Source organism: Vanellus vanellus (genome assembly GCF_965231255.1).
Source record: "Vanellus vanellus genome assembly, chromosome: 2".
Classification (NCBI taxonomy): domain Eukaryota; kingdom Metazoa; phylum Chordata; class Aves; order Charadriiformes; family Charadriidae; genus Vanellus; species Vanellus vanellus.
Genome location: NC_138906.1, coordinates 87,626,825 through 87,639,943, shown reverse-complemented (window position 1 = coordinate 87,639,943; position 13,119 = coordinate 87,626,825). Strand labels below are relative to the sequence as shown.

General features: G+C 52.1%; 1 protein-coding gene across 1 annotated transcript in view; it reads left to right on the top strand.

Annotated features, from left to right (window-relative positions):
- Positions 1-6,146: 6,146 nt before the first annotated feature.
- Positions 6,147-13,119, top strand: part of BASP1 (brain abundant membrane attached signal protein 1) — a 52,482-nt gene continuing 45,509 nt past the window's right edge. Inside the window, exon 1 of the mRNA XM_082499468.1 lies at positions 6,147-6,302. The gene's annotated coding sequence lies outside the window, so the exon portion shown is untranslated. The remainder of the gene's footprint in view (positions 6,303-13,119) is intronic.

Below are 13,119 nucleotides of genomic sequence, written 5' to 3'. Positions count from 1 at the left end.
TTACACAGCTACCTGGGCTGCCAGGAGGCACCTGTGACAAATCGGGTGTTGGTGAGCAGCAAGTACAGGGCTGCTCTGCAAGGGAGGAGGAGCCGGGAGCTGAGGGGGGCAAGATGAGAAGATAAACCAGACACAGGGTCCATCCAGGAGGTCCAGTCAGAGGTGGCAGAAGACAGAATCAGAGACAGGGATGGGATCGAGTACAACTGTAACGTCACTGGAGCAGTGACTGATGGCCCAGGCTGAGCCGAAATGGGGTTCTGGCCCATGAGCAGAGGTGGGGGGAGGTCCCAGGGGAAGCTTGGAGAGGACAGTTAGGGCTAACAGTACCTGCAAGGCCACGGCCCCGGGGTTCACAGCCAGAAGTTCTCTCTCAAGGTAGGAATCCAACTCATGTTTCAAACAGAGCAATGTTTTAGCCCAGTAAGAAAGGTACATAAGCAGCCTTCAGTGTGGAGATCAGAACATCAAGTACTGGAGCAGAGAATCACGTTTTTCTTCTCTCAGGATATTTGACGCTCTTTTCTGTGCGCCTCACTTCTCCTGCCTTGTAGGAGGCATGTCTTATCTGTCACATTAGTTAGATCATCCAGTCAGTCATGCATTTGATCCTACATTACTGACATTCTTGTAGTTGAATGAGAACAGAAGAAAATACTACAGGAGAAGCCAATTCTGATCACTATCAAGATATTGATATAGTCACTCCAGCTGTTAACTGAAAGACATTTTTATGGCCATGAAAGCCAAACAGTGAATACCTTATTCAGCTGTTGCTTCGGTGAAACTTGCAAGCGAAAACAGAGCAAAGACTCCGAGATCTAACCTATAGATGGTCACAGGGAAGCCTGCCATACATAAATCATAAGGGAAGCTTACAGCACTTGAGCACATTTCTTTCTCTTGTACATAAGTAACTCTAACTCTTTAGGGTAATTGGGGTAGGAGACAGAAATAACCCAGATAATTGTACTGTCAGAACGGCAACTATATCCATCTTTGGGAAAACTTGCACACAGACTTCACTGGAGCAAGGAAGCCTTTTAAAATCAACGGCTAGAGCAGGACCTCCTGGGAAGCACATATGCTTTGCATTATAGACTAAGCTGAAGCCGGGAACTTTGGGGTAAAGCTGGGTTCACAATCCGCATATCCCCACCTGGCTATAGGCATGAAGTGTCACTTCTTATGGTATAAACAGTAACACCCAATCTAGTAAAATTAGACTTAGCTATGCCTGCCACCATACAACTTTGGGTCGTTAAAATCGTTATGAGAGGCTTGCATCTGCCTTCATGTCAGGACTTAAATTTGGATTGAGGTGTTCCAATAGTGGTTTATCAAAGTTGTTGTTTTATGATTTTATCAAAGCTGTTTATTTTATGTGCTTTGCCTGCAAATTTGATAAAAAAACACCTTGTGTCTGCCTATCCTACTGCAATTTTTGAAATTTGTGTACCTGACATTTACATTTATGAGGAGAATAATATCCACTGCAAATAGAAAATTTTACATATGCCTTACACTGACATTTTTATTTTCCCCCAGAATATATGGCTCTATAACCAGGTGAACCAACTGGGAATTAGACCCTAATTACATTTTAGATACTCATAATAAAACTTATTATACATGCGTAACACTCTTATGAAATGTTAAACAATTGCGTTGCACGCTAAAAGAAAAAATGTTATTACGAAAATGCTTATTGAATAAACAGGCTTAGGAAAACCTTTACATACGGGAAACTGGGTTTATGCTCTTCGCCTCAGTATAGGGAAAACTAGGTTTTTGCCAATAAACTGAGCAAAATGCTCCCTCTTGTGGTGTAAGGTTGAAACTAGAGGAGCAGAGGGCGGTTCGGGGAGGGGGGGGGGGGGGGGGGCTGCTCCGGCAGATGCAGCTGAATTTGGCAGGTTTGGAAAGCCCTGAGCTGTTCCCACTCCGGGTTCGCTTTTGTTTTCTCGTGATGATAAACACAAGGGTGGAGGCGTTTCTCTTACCAGGCTGATTCTGAAAGAGGAGCACAGGTGGGATTTTTAACTTGGAGATTTTTTTTTTTTCTTCCTTGCTGGTCATTTCTCTCTTCCTACAGAGTAAAATGAAAAGACCCCTCCTTCCCCGGAGTAGGTGGTCCTTATTGATACTAGCTCCTCCTGAGGAAAAAGACCAAAGAGCTATGAGACACAGAAGTGGAGGTGCTGGGTGACAGGGATGGAGGGATGGTGGGAGAAGAAGGGAGTCCTTTGGTCTTGTGCTGTGATAAATGCTGGGCTAGGAGCTGTGGCTTGTGGCTCTGTTGTCAGATAGTCACAGAGCAAAGAGCTGATTATTAATCAGAAGAACAAATTGAATGCAGATTAAAAAAAGGAGAAAAAAGTATTTAGGATTGGATTTGTTCCCCAATGGAGAAGATAGAAATATGACAGTGGGTGAAACCTGGAAGACAGAGAGGGCTGAGTAAAGTCGAGCCTGAAAGGTTGACACAGGAGGGAAAGGCACTGAGCTGGAGTAACTGGCAAGAGGTGACAAGAGCTGGCTAAGAAGGAGGAGGTAGCTTGGGTGTTTGTCACAGCAGAGTAACAGTGCGGATTTCAGAAAGCGGTGAACTGTTACATTGCACAGAAGGGCCCAGACGTACCTGTTTGCAGAACAGACCTGGTTCTCCATCTTTTCGCAGGTGTCTCTCTTCAGTGTTTTTTCTTCTTCCTGGTACCAATCTTTTATTTCAATTCCTTCCACATATGAGGAAAAGGTGGGGATACCTTACACACCCTTAGTTATGACAAGGATGTTCAAAGGCTGCTTAGAATCTCCATTTGGATAAATGTATCACATTTATCAAATAAGACATGCAGATATGTACCAAAACTGGATGCAACAAAGAAACTAAAGGGAGCATTTGATGATTTCTGAATTTAGGGGCTTGTTCAGAGATACATAATTTAGCATGGAGGTATATTTAAAGGAATACTAGCTGGTAAACCGTGGTTATCATCTCAGCCCTCTAGCTGGTGAAAAACGTAAAAGGATCAAACCCCCTCTCAAACTGGTAGCAGCAATGACTATATCTGTGCCGGTTTTGGTTGTACAGGCTTTCCCAAGCAAATAACTCAGTATACACTTGGAAATTTTATTTTCTTGATATACTGGGCACCCTGTGCGCTTGTCTTTCCCCCGTCAAGTCAGACAGTGCTTGACTCCGTCCAGGTAAACATTCACTGCCTAAACATTCACCTTCAAATACAGGCTTAAATACTGGCCTTTTTCTTTCCCTGTATTGTATTATTTCACGCCGGTTCTGTTGTGGTTGGGCAATTTTACAGGACAATCTCGACAGTCTAAATGTCATGGCCCCGTGGGCACTGTTAGCCCTGACTGCCCCCGACCGATCTAACCTGAGGCTTCCTCCGAGCCCTACTCATGGTCCAGGACCCCATTTCAAGCCCAGCCCAGCCCAGCCCCTCGGTCCCTGTCTGAGCTGTTCTGCGGGCGTGCTGTGCTCCGCCTGCCTCTGCCTTATTCCCTGGCTCGATTTTGGACCCATTTTGCCCGTCGCTTCTCTCCAGCCCTGCCCCAACAAATACGCACAGCTCAGAAATAAAACCGGGGAGGGGGATTTTTTTTCCCCCTTGACCTTGCAGCAGCCCACCCACCGACGGGCAGGGCGGGCAGGCACCGGCCTTACTGCTCCCTCTACAGGGGATGCTCCCGGGAACACGAGTGGGTGTATCCCGGGTGGCCCCGCCAGCCGCCGCGGCCCTCGGCCCGCCTCTCCCCGCGGAGAGCCGCGGAGGCAGCGCGGGGGGGCGGGACGCCCCTCGGCTCCGCGAGGAGCAGCTCCCTCCCTCCCTCCCCCGACAGCTGATACGTGTCCGGGTGCTTCTTCCCCCCCTCTCCCCCCCCCCCTTTCCTTTTTTCTTCGATTACCCAATTTAACCGTAAATGCTGCTTGCTTCACCCGTGCGGTGCAGCCGCACCCTCCCAGCTGCCCGTTACCGTGAGCGGGGAGATGTCGTGGGTGGGGTGGGGGGGTGGGGGGGTCCTGCCTGCCCTCCCTCCCCCTGCTGCGGCAGGGCGCAGCCAGCCCCGCACCGCACCGCGCCGCGCCTGAGGAGGGGAGGGATGCTGCATTTGGGCAGGTGTGGCATAGCGAGCTGCTGCGCCCCGCAGCTGCGGAACGAGGGTTAAACCACCAGGGAAAAAAAAAATAAAATAAAGGGAGATGCGGAGGAGAATTAAGGGGGGGGCGGGGAGGAAGAGGAAAAGGCTGAGGCGAAGGCTGGCATGTGGAGGTTTGCACGAAAATCTGGGGAATAATCCCTGTAGTCGCCCGGGGAACCCGCCGTACCCATGCTCGCTCCCTCCCTTTCTCCACACCCGGGCCTTTTTGTGTGACCGCGGGGGGACACCGGAGGCTCCCGCCGCGCTGCCCGCCCGTCCCTGAGCCCCGCGTCTCCCCCGGCGGCTCGGACCGACTCGCCTGCCCACCCAGCAGCGGCTGGGTGCGGTGGGCGAAACGCATAAACTCCCAAACGCATTTTATTTCCCCATAATATTCCTACGTGCGAACGTAGAGGAAGCGGGACCCCTCGCCTCGCACGTCGCACCGCACGCCACGTCCCCGCAGCCAAACATCCTCCCCGCCGCCGCCGCCGCCCGCTCCGCACGCCCTGCGCCCTCTTCGCTCCCTCTCTACCCAAAACGCACACCGGAGTTATCCTTATGCCGGGCCAGTCGCGCGTCCCTCGCTCGGTGCTTGTCCCCACAGGAGTGGGAAACAGCTTTCATTGTCCCCGTTGGAAGATGGTGCCGGATCGCCCCCTCTCCCCGCCCCTCCTCCGCAGCGCGCCCCCGAGGAGATGCCGCCACCGCGGATCGCGGCTCCCCGCGGGGCCGTTCCACCGGCCTTCCCCGGCAGCGGGGCCACGGCGGGGGGGACGAGGGGTCACCGGCCCGGGAACCAGCTCCTGGACCGGCACAGCCCAGCACAGCAGCCCCGGCCCGTCGGCCGCTCGGGGAGCAGAGGGCGCCCCAGCTCCGCGCATCAGCCGCCTCTACCGCCGCCGGCGGACTCCCGCAGCGCGGAGCGGGCGCGGAGCGGCGGGCAGGGCGCGCCCGGCTCCGTGCCTGGCGGCGGGGTTTTAAAAAGAGGGAGGTGGGAAGGTGCGGGCTGTGCCCTTCGTTGTGGCGGAGGGTGCGGGGGTGCTGTGGCCGCTCCCAGGGGCGCTTTTGAAGAGGGGGAGAACTGGAGGGATACCACACCTGAAGCCCCAGCGACGTTCGGGCCAGCTCTTCGGCTGCAGCAGCGCCCGGGAGAGATCCATTCTCCTGAGAAATGGGTTCTTTCCTTTTTTTTTTTTTTATGGTCTTTTATGTTTAACGGGCAGAACCTCCCCTTAAGGGTGCAAAAAGCACAAGCGCCCGGGATGTTTTTCTATGTCTTCTGCCCGTGCCGCCCCTCTCCGGCGGGGGAGAGGGCTCCCGCGCCCCTCGGAAGGGCTGCACCTGTAGGCGGCCGTCCCGCCTTGCCCGCTCCCTCCGCCGCGCAGCTTCCCAGCTCCGCCGAGACCGGACCCGCCGCCGCCCGTCGGGGCACCGCCGGCACAGCCTCCCCGGCTTGTGGCGGGGGGGGGGGGGGACGGACACGGACACACGACACGCGGGTGCGGAAGGTGCGGAGACCCCCGCATCTCGGCGTGCCGCGCCCGCTCTCCTTGGAGCACGAAGGCTGCTGGCTTCTCCCTTCCCGCTCCCCGTCCCCTCCTCGACGGGATCCTCCCCAAGATTATGTTGTGGGTTGGTTTGTTGGGTTTTTTTTTTTTTTTTTTGGGAGGGGGGGGTAAGGTTGCAAGGTGCGTTTGCGGACCTCCAAGCAAGCCCCCCCCTCCCCCGGAGGGCGCAAGGCTAATATTTAAAACCTTGGGTCCGTGCGCCCCCTAAGCGTGAACGTCGCGCAGCGCATCTCCCGCCCGCGAGCCGGGGAAAAAAAATAAATAAATAAGTGCGTGTGGCTTTTGAACTGCCCACAGACTGTCACAGAGAAGGGGGGGGGGGGAAGAGGAGGGGGGGGAGGAAGGGAGGGAAAGAGGGAGGGGGAGAGAGTGAGAAATGCAGAGGCAGCAGCCGCGGTAGCGGCGGCATTGCTCCAGCAGGCACTAGTCACTCCGGTCCCGGCGAGCGAGCGGTGGAGAGCCACAGCACTCAGACCAAGCCGAGAGGGCTCTGGGCTACCTGGGACTCTCTTTGTGACACCCCAGCACACAAATACACAGAGGGGGAGAGAGGAAAAACATAAAAAGGTAAGAAGCGGTATATCTCACTTACGCCATTTATATAGCAGACACCCGAGAGCTTGGCATTTTTTAATCTCTCTCTCTATATATTATTTTTTTCGCCCCCGTGGTGTCTCAGATGCGGGGAAAGATGTGCGTTTGAATCGGGAAGAGTGGGGAGAGAGGAGCAGAGCGGGAGCCACCTCCCCGGGTACATTTTTGGGAGTATCGCTACGAGGAGCTCGATTCCTCGAGAGGGAGACTGCCCGGGAGCGGCTTCAAGGAAAAAAAAAAAAAAAAAAAAAAAAAGGAAAAAATGGACTGGAGGCTGCTCGGTGTGAAATTTAAATGCCCGATAACGCTTTCTTGGGGGGGAGTAGGGGGGGGGGTGGGTAGTGATGGGTGTGGTGGGAAAAATAGGGCTTTATGCCCCATTTCTTTTCGGTGCCTTGAGTGTGTTTCCAAAGGGAAGCTGCTTAAAAGAAAAAAAAAAATAATATTTAAAAAATGCTTTTACAAAGCTCTCCACGAAATGAAGCGCTCGGAGAAGAAAACGCACCACGCTAGGAAGATGGCGGGGGGGGGTGCGGTGGTGGTGCAGGGAGGTGCCGGGGGGCCCCCCGGCACCTCCCTGCACCACCACCGCCCCCAACCCCCCTCCCGCCCCCCCTCTTACCATCTTCCCGGCGTGATGCTTGCCCGGGGGCTCGTCGGGGCGGCGCGTGCCCATTGTGGCGGGCAACAATGCGATTGTTCTCGGCGAGGCAGCGAAGGAGCGGCGCTGCCTTTGCCGGTCACGCGTGCGTGGATTTTTCATCCCTGCTTTCGGCGGGGCGTTATGACAAGGGTTGGGGTTGGGTTTTTATTTTTTGGGGGGAGGGGGTGAGGGGCGGTTCGGCTAACCGAGTCCTGCCTGGGGAAGGAGCTACGGACCAGCCGTCAAAATAGGGACCGCCGCTTGCCCCCCCCGCCCCCGGTGATGCTCCGCTAACAGCGCCCGGCGCCCCGATGCGCTAATTTTCATGAATATTCATCGAATGCCGCCCCCCTTTTCCCACAGATCCCCCCCTTTTTCCGCTGCCTCCCCCTCGCCCCAAAGCAAGCTGCAACTCCCTACCACCTTTTCTCTTCCCCCCCCCCCTTTTCTCCTCCCGACCCGCCTCTCCCCACGCACACGCGTGTCTTTCGCACGCGGCTCCCCGCAAGGAACTTTCCCCCGCGCCTCAGGTTGGGCGTGGCCGCTCACGCGAGGAGGAGGAGGGGGGGGAAGGCGACGAGGACGGCGACACCCGGACACGGCACCCACCCACCCTCCCGCCACGCCGTGTGGGCGCCCAGCGGGGCGCGTTGCCGCGGGTGGAAGTGTGTATGTGTGTGTGTGTGTGTGGGGGGTGTAATGAATGAAGCCCCACCGCCCCTGCCCGCGCCTTTGTCTCTGCCCGGCGCATGCGCGGAGGCGGGGGCGGGGATGGGGCCGGCGGCGGAACAAAGGCGCCGCGCTGCGACCCCCGGGACGCCCCCCCCGTCCCCGTCCCCCCCCCCCCTCCTCCTCCACCCTCCCGGGCTTCACCCGGGGAGGTGAATGTGGCCACGCCGACACCCTTCGCTCCCGCATCGCGCCTGGCATCTGCTGAGGCGAGCGGACCCGTGTCGTCTGTCGTGTCCCTCCCGTCCTCCCCCCCCCCCCCCGTGCACCCCCTCACCCCGCCGAGGCAAAATGTGGCATTTTTGAAGGGGAAAAGGATGGCGGTGCTGCCCCCCACCCCTTGCCCGCGGCAGATTTGGGGAGGCGAGTGGCCGCGGAGTGCCCGCAGAGCTCCCCCGCCCCGCGCTCCGACACCCCCCCTCCCCCGCAACACGGCCCTGGGGGGGGGGCACAGAACAGGGGGAGTGGGGGGGGCCGTTTGTGGGTGCTTTTGGGTGCCGCGGCTGGATGCCCTGTGCAGCGGCCACGCTGCGGGGACGGGGCTCGCTGCCGGGCTCCCTCCCGGGGGACACGCTCGTGTTCTGCTGCTGGAGCATCCCCCGCTACCGAAAGGGAGCGATCTTTTGTGTGTGTGTGTGTGTGTCTGTGTCTGTGTACGTGTGTGTGTGTGTACGTGTGTTAGTGCGACATCTTGAAATCTCTTTTGTTCGAATTGTTGCATCTCGGCGCTGGCGTCGGTGCTCCGGCGCCTCCTCCGCCCCTTTTCCTCCCCAGCGGATGCTGCGGGCCAAAATTAGGGGATGGGTTTCTCTTTAGGGGGAGCACCCTTAAGCCTGTTGGAAGTGGATCGTTTTGTAAGCTGTTGAGTGTTCATTTCTGAACAGAGGCAACTGGTGTATTTGTCAAGCTGGAGTTAAAGAAGACAAAAGAATATTGCGAGTGGGCTCCTAAATAGAGGGTGGCAGCAGGTTTTATTGCTTCCCCTCTAGGGTGATGAGCGTGGGCTGGAAAACATACACCCCAAGGCCCCTTGGGTGGTGATCACTTGGTATTTCCAGTGTTTTCAACGAAGTTCCCTTCTGAAGAAGTGCTGCCATCGGAGCCCTAAAATCTGCCTAGCTGTCACCTCTCTGCTTGCCAGATGCTTGCCAGGCACCACCTAGTCCGGTGGCCAGGCTTCAAACACCCGTGTTTTTTTTTTTTTTCCCAGTGTAGCTGGTCCCCATGAAGCGCAGGAGCAGTGAGAGCATGGGGTGGGTAGTGCCGTACCGGGGGAAGATGCGGCATCTGCTGCTACGGCTGTCTCCAGTGGAGATGCCTTGACCCTCACGATCCTTTTGTATTCAGGGGGTTTCTGAGAATTTTGGGGAGACCCTCCAAGCTTTAGGTGGGGAAGGAAGAAAGAAGGGCGTGACAAAAGGTTTTTCGCACTTGCTGTCTCTGCTGGTTGTCTCATAGAACTTCCTATGAGGGAGAAGCTTGGCTTTGTGATCTTCCTACCTACTGGGTTGTATGCAGTGAATATTTTCTTTTTGTCTGGCTGTTGTAGTTTCACTGGAGAGCGCCAACTCTGGTCCGTGGACAGAATAAACCCTAAGCGTAGGGGAATTCATGGTGGCTCTGTCTATTCTTGTATGCTTCATGTATGAAATAGCTGATTGTGTAATTTGGGCAAATGGTACGTAGCTGCCAAAAAGCAATCATGCAGCAGGTTTTGTTTTTTTTTTTTTTTTTTGTGTTGATACGAACCTCCAAGCATATAACATCCATTTAAAATAAAATCAGCATTAAATGGTGAAACTGGTAATAGTGCTGTTCCAGCTATTGCACGAAGCAATGACTGTGCTTTTTTTTCCCCTCTTCTTTTTTTTTTTTTTCTTTTCTTGCCTCTCTTTCCATTCTTCTTTGCGTTTGAAATGCAACACCCACTGAAGCAACCTGGCAATAAAAGACCGATTTATTTCAGAAAGTGGCGTACCTTTGGAGCATGCCCTTTCCCTGAGCTTATAGAGTGTGCACACTCCATAATTTCAGAACCCCCTCTGGAACTGTCTCTAGTCCTTAAGTATTTGTGTGTTTTTGTCTTTTAATATCAAGTCTCTGGAATAAATTGTGTTTTCTAAGTGAAGCTTCTCGTGTTTGTGCTGTGTTCCACTGGTAGCTTTGCCCCATGCGGTGAACCGTGAAGTCCTTCAGCAGAGCCTCCTGTGTACAGGACAGCTTCCGTCTGAACAATGCGAAATTCTTCCCGTGTGCAGGCATCCACCTGGGCCCCGATGGGATGCGCTGAGGGACAGAAGCTGGTTGCAGGGCAGGAACAGGCCTTCCCATGAAATCTTGAGAGAGTTCTATGCGGCTACGTTTTCAGGCATTCAGCTCCCATTGAGCTACTAATTATTTGGAAACTTGCCATTGAAAGTGGATTTTGCACTAATTTTGAAAACAAGAATTTCCAAGTATTTCTCCCCCCCCCCAATCTGCTAGAAGAGGGTGCTGCATTTGTATGTACACATTTGTGTGCAAAACCCTGGTCTTGATTTAGGTCTGTAGGTGCAAATGTAGTGCCCTTGGGTGCACTGTAAATTTAATGGATAAAATTCGAGTTCTTCAAGTCAGAAAACTGGATGCTATTCAAATATAATGAAGAGTTACCAACCGATATTCAAGGCCCTACCTTCTTTCCTACACGGGCAGTAAAAACAGGCCATTTTGAAGTACCGTACAGATGCGTTGGGATAGCCTCATAACTGAAGAAAGAAAACTTAGGAGGAGCTTGCGTTGCTTCTTCTGTATCAATCAGGAATGACAAGAATGGGGTAACAACTAGATAAATCAAAGAAATTCCTGAAGGCATTAGAGACTTGAAAATAGAAACCATATGCGGCATAATAGAGGTTTCATGCATTAGTAGGAAACACTTTGAAGATTAAAAAAATGCAGCGGGAAGAAGGGGGGAAACACCCCCCTTCTGCAGAATGGAAAGGACTTTAAAGTCTTCTCTACAGCATCTTGTATCTCCCAGCTGTCTTTCTTAAAAGCGTGATGCCAGCTAAGCTTCTTACTTCAAGATGGAGAAATGCAGTTAGTATAAAAATGTAGCTATTGGTTGTTTGATATGAAAATTCCTAAGTTTAAAATAGAAACTGATTGATAGCAACTTGAGTCCTCAAACATGAAAGATTCCTGACTTGCCAGAATCTGAAAATAAGATCCTTTGACTTTCTTCAGCACACCAATAAATGTAAAGAGATACTGATTTGTAACACATGTGGAATGGTCAGGTTTTGCCTGGGAGCAAGATGTGTAGTAATTCCCTCTTTAAGTACGGTTAATGGAATTTAACTCTGAGGAAACAGTTTTATTAATAAAAACCTTCTGTCTTAGGATATAAATCAGAGGCTGAGCTCTTTTGATGTGTTTGGTATTGTGTTCTGCAGAATAGAAATTAAGTAGGCTGTGTAGTTGATCTCACTTGTGGGGTATAAACTGCCAAGTACCTCAGCAGTGCTGTAGCGGCGGGAAAGCCACATGCTTTTTAGTCACATGTTGCATAGTTTAGATTTTAGCCTAGTAAGTAGTGCCACATATGATTATGATCTGCTGATCCAGGGATTAATTTATTTTTTTTTTTTTACCCTGTAGGAATTTGAATATCTTCTCAAAAGATTAAATTTGATGTACACTTCCCTAACAGTTGTTTTGAGCAGCATGCACTTGGTGCTTAATGTACACCGTAGGACCAATGGTAGGAGCTTCACCTTGATTAGAGACTTGCTGTCCTTACGAAGGATGCAACACTGAACATGTAATAAGATTGGGCCTTAACCACCTACCTTTTGCTACTTATAAAGGCATGTTGATGGCTGCTTGCTAGTGATGCCATGATGATGGCTGTAGCACCGCCGCATTGGCACGAAGAGCATATGAGTGCAATGTTGAAGCATAACTTTTTACTCCAGGCAAAATCCTAGGAACTATAACGGCAAAACTTCCCATAGGATTAATTGTAATGGCAGAAATCTATGCCGTCATGACTTTACATGACGAATGGAAGCCAATTCTGTACAAGCAGTAAAATCAGGGGGCTGCTGGTCATCTCCTGTTTCAGTAGTCCTTAAATACTCAAGCAGGATGTAGAGCATAACAACCCCTGCAAAAGGATAGAGCCAGGTTTTAGTTTGTGAATTTATTTTCTGCTCTTACCGTTTCCCTTACGTGATCGGTTGGTGAAGGAGGGGCTCATATTCAGAATTACAGCTTGACGTTATTAACTGGTTTAGGAGGAAGGAGGAGACAGTCACATAGCAGGATGCTGTAGATGTGCATCTGCTAGACAAATTTAAGGTGATTGCTGAACTATGGAGAAGGAATGAAGCAAAGTTAGACAAAACAAAGAACGGATCGACAATAGTAGAACTGATACACCTCTCTCTCATCTAACTACCTTAGAAAAGCACACACAAAACAAGCGCAAATCAGGATGTAGAAAACAGTGAAAACCCAGTTGCAAACACGTAATCAACATGGGAGAGTAAAACCATGGGAAACCTGTTGGTACATCTGTTTGTCCAAGATAGAGTGGAGCCTGAGAATTGCTACATCAGCTTCCTGTAATCATCCTTCCTCAAAGCCATAGAGCGTGTCATTCATGGAGAAAGAAAACAAAACCAAAACCAGGCTAGAGGTGGTATAAAACTAGGAGTCTGGAAAAGCATAGGGTGAAACCTGTCGCCACTAGACGCGGTGCTCAGATAGATGCTTTCGGCATTCCCCATTCATACGCAGAGTTTCCTGTTGCTTGTATTTTGGCCAGCACCAGTAAGTGCATGATTGACTTCTGCTACTAATTGTGCTGAGCTGGTGGGAGGAAGCAAATTCAGTGAGCTCTGAGGCGGTGCAAACAGCTCTTCTGGGTTTCTTGCCGTCACCACGGAAGCTGAGGTGAATGGGGAAGATGTGCTAGCTGCTCTAACCAACAGGTTTCCGAACCAGATGGGTTGAGAGAGTGGGGCTCGTTCTCCTCCAGCAGCATTGCTCAGCCCTGTCTGCAAACTCTGCAGCAGCGAATGTACAGCCCGTGCTGGGAATAGCCGGTCTCGCTGAAGAGTGGGTGAAAGCTGCCTGTTGGCTCTTGCTTTCCTTTTCAGATCTACAAGCCCAGTGAAGAAGGGGAGACAACAGCTCCCCAGAGTGTAAAACTGAAAAGCTGGCCAGATTTTCCAGGCTTTTCCATTCCATACTTTGCTTGAGATGGAGTAGAGCGTACCGTTGGTTTGTAACTTCGTTTCACTAGGCGCTTTCCCTAGGAGCACCTGAGGCCTCTGTAGTGTACCTGAGTGCTCAGGACAGCCCTGTAGCCTATAATTCAAGTGCCTAAATTAGCAGACTAGAGCAAATGTGGAAATGTGGAAAGTCTTT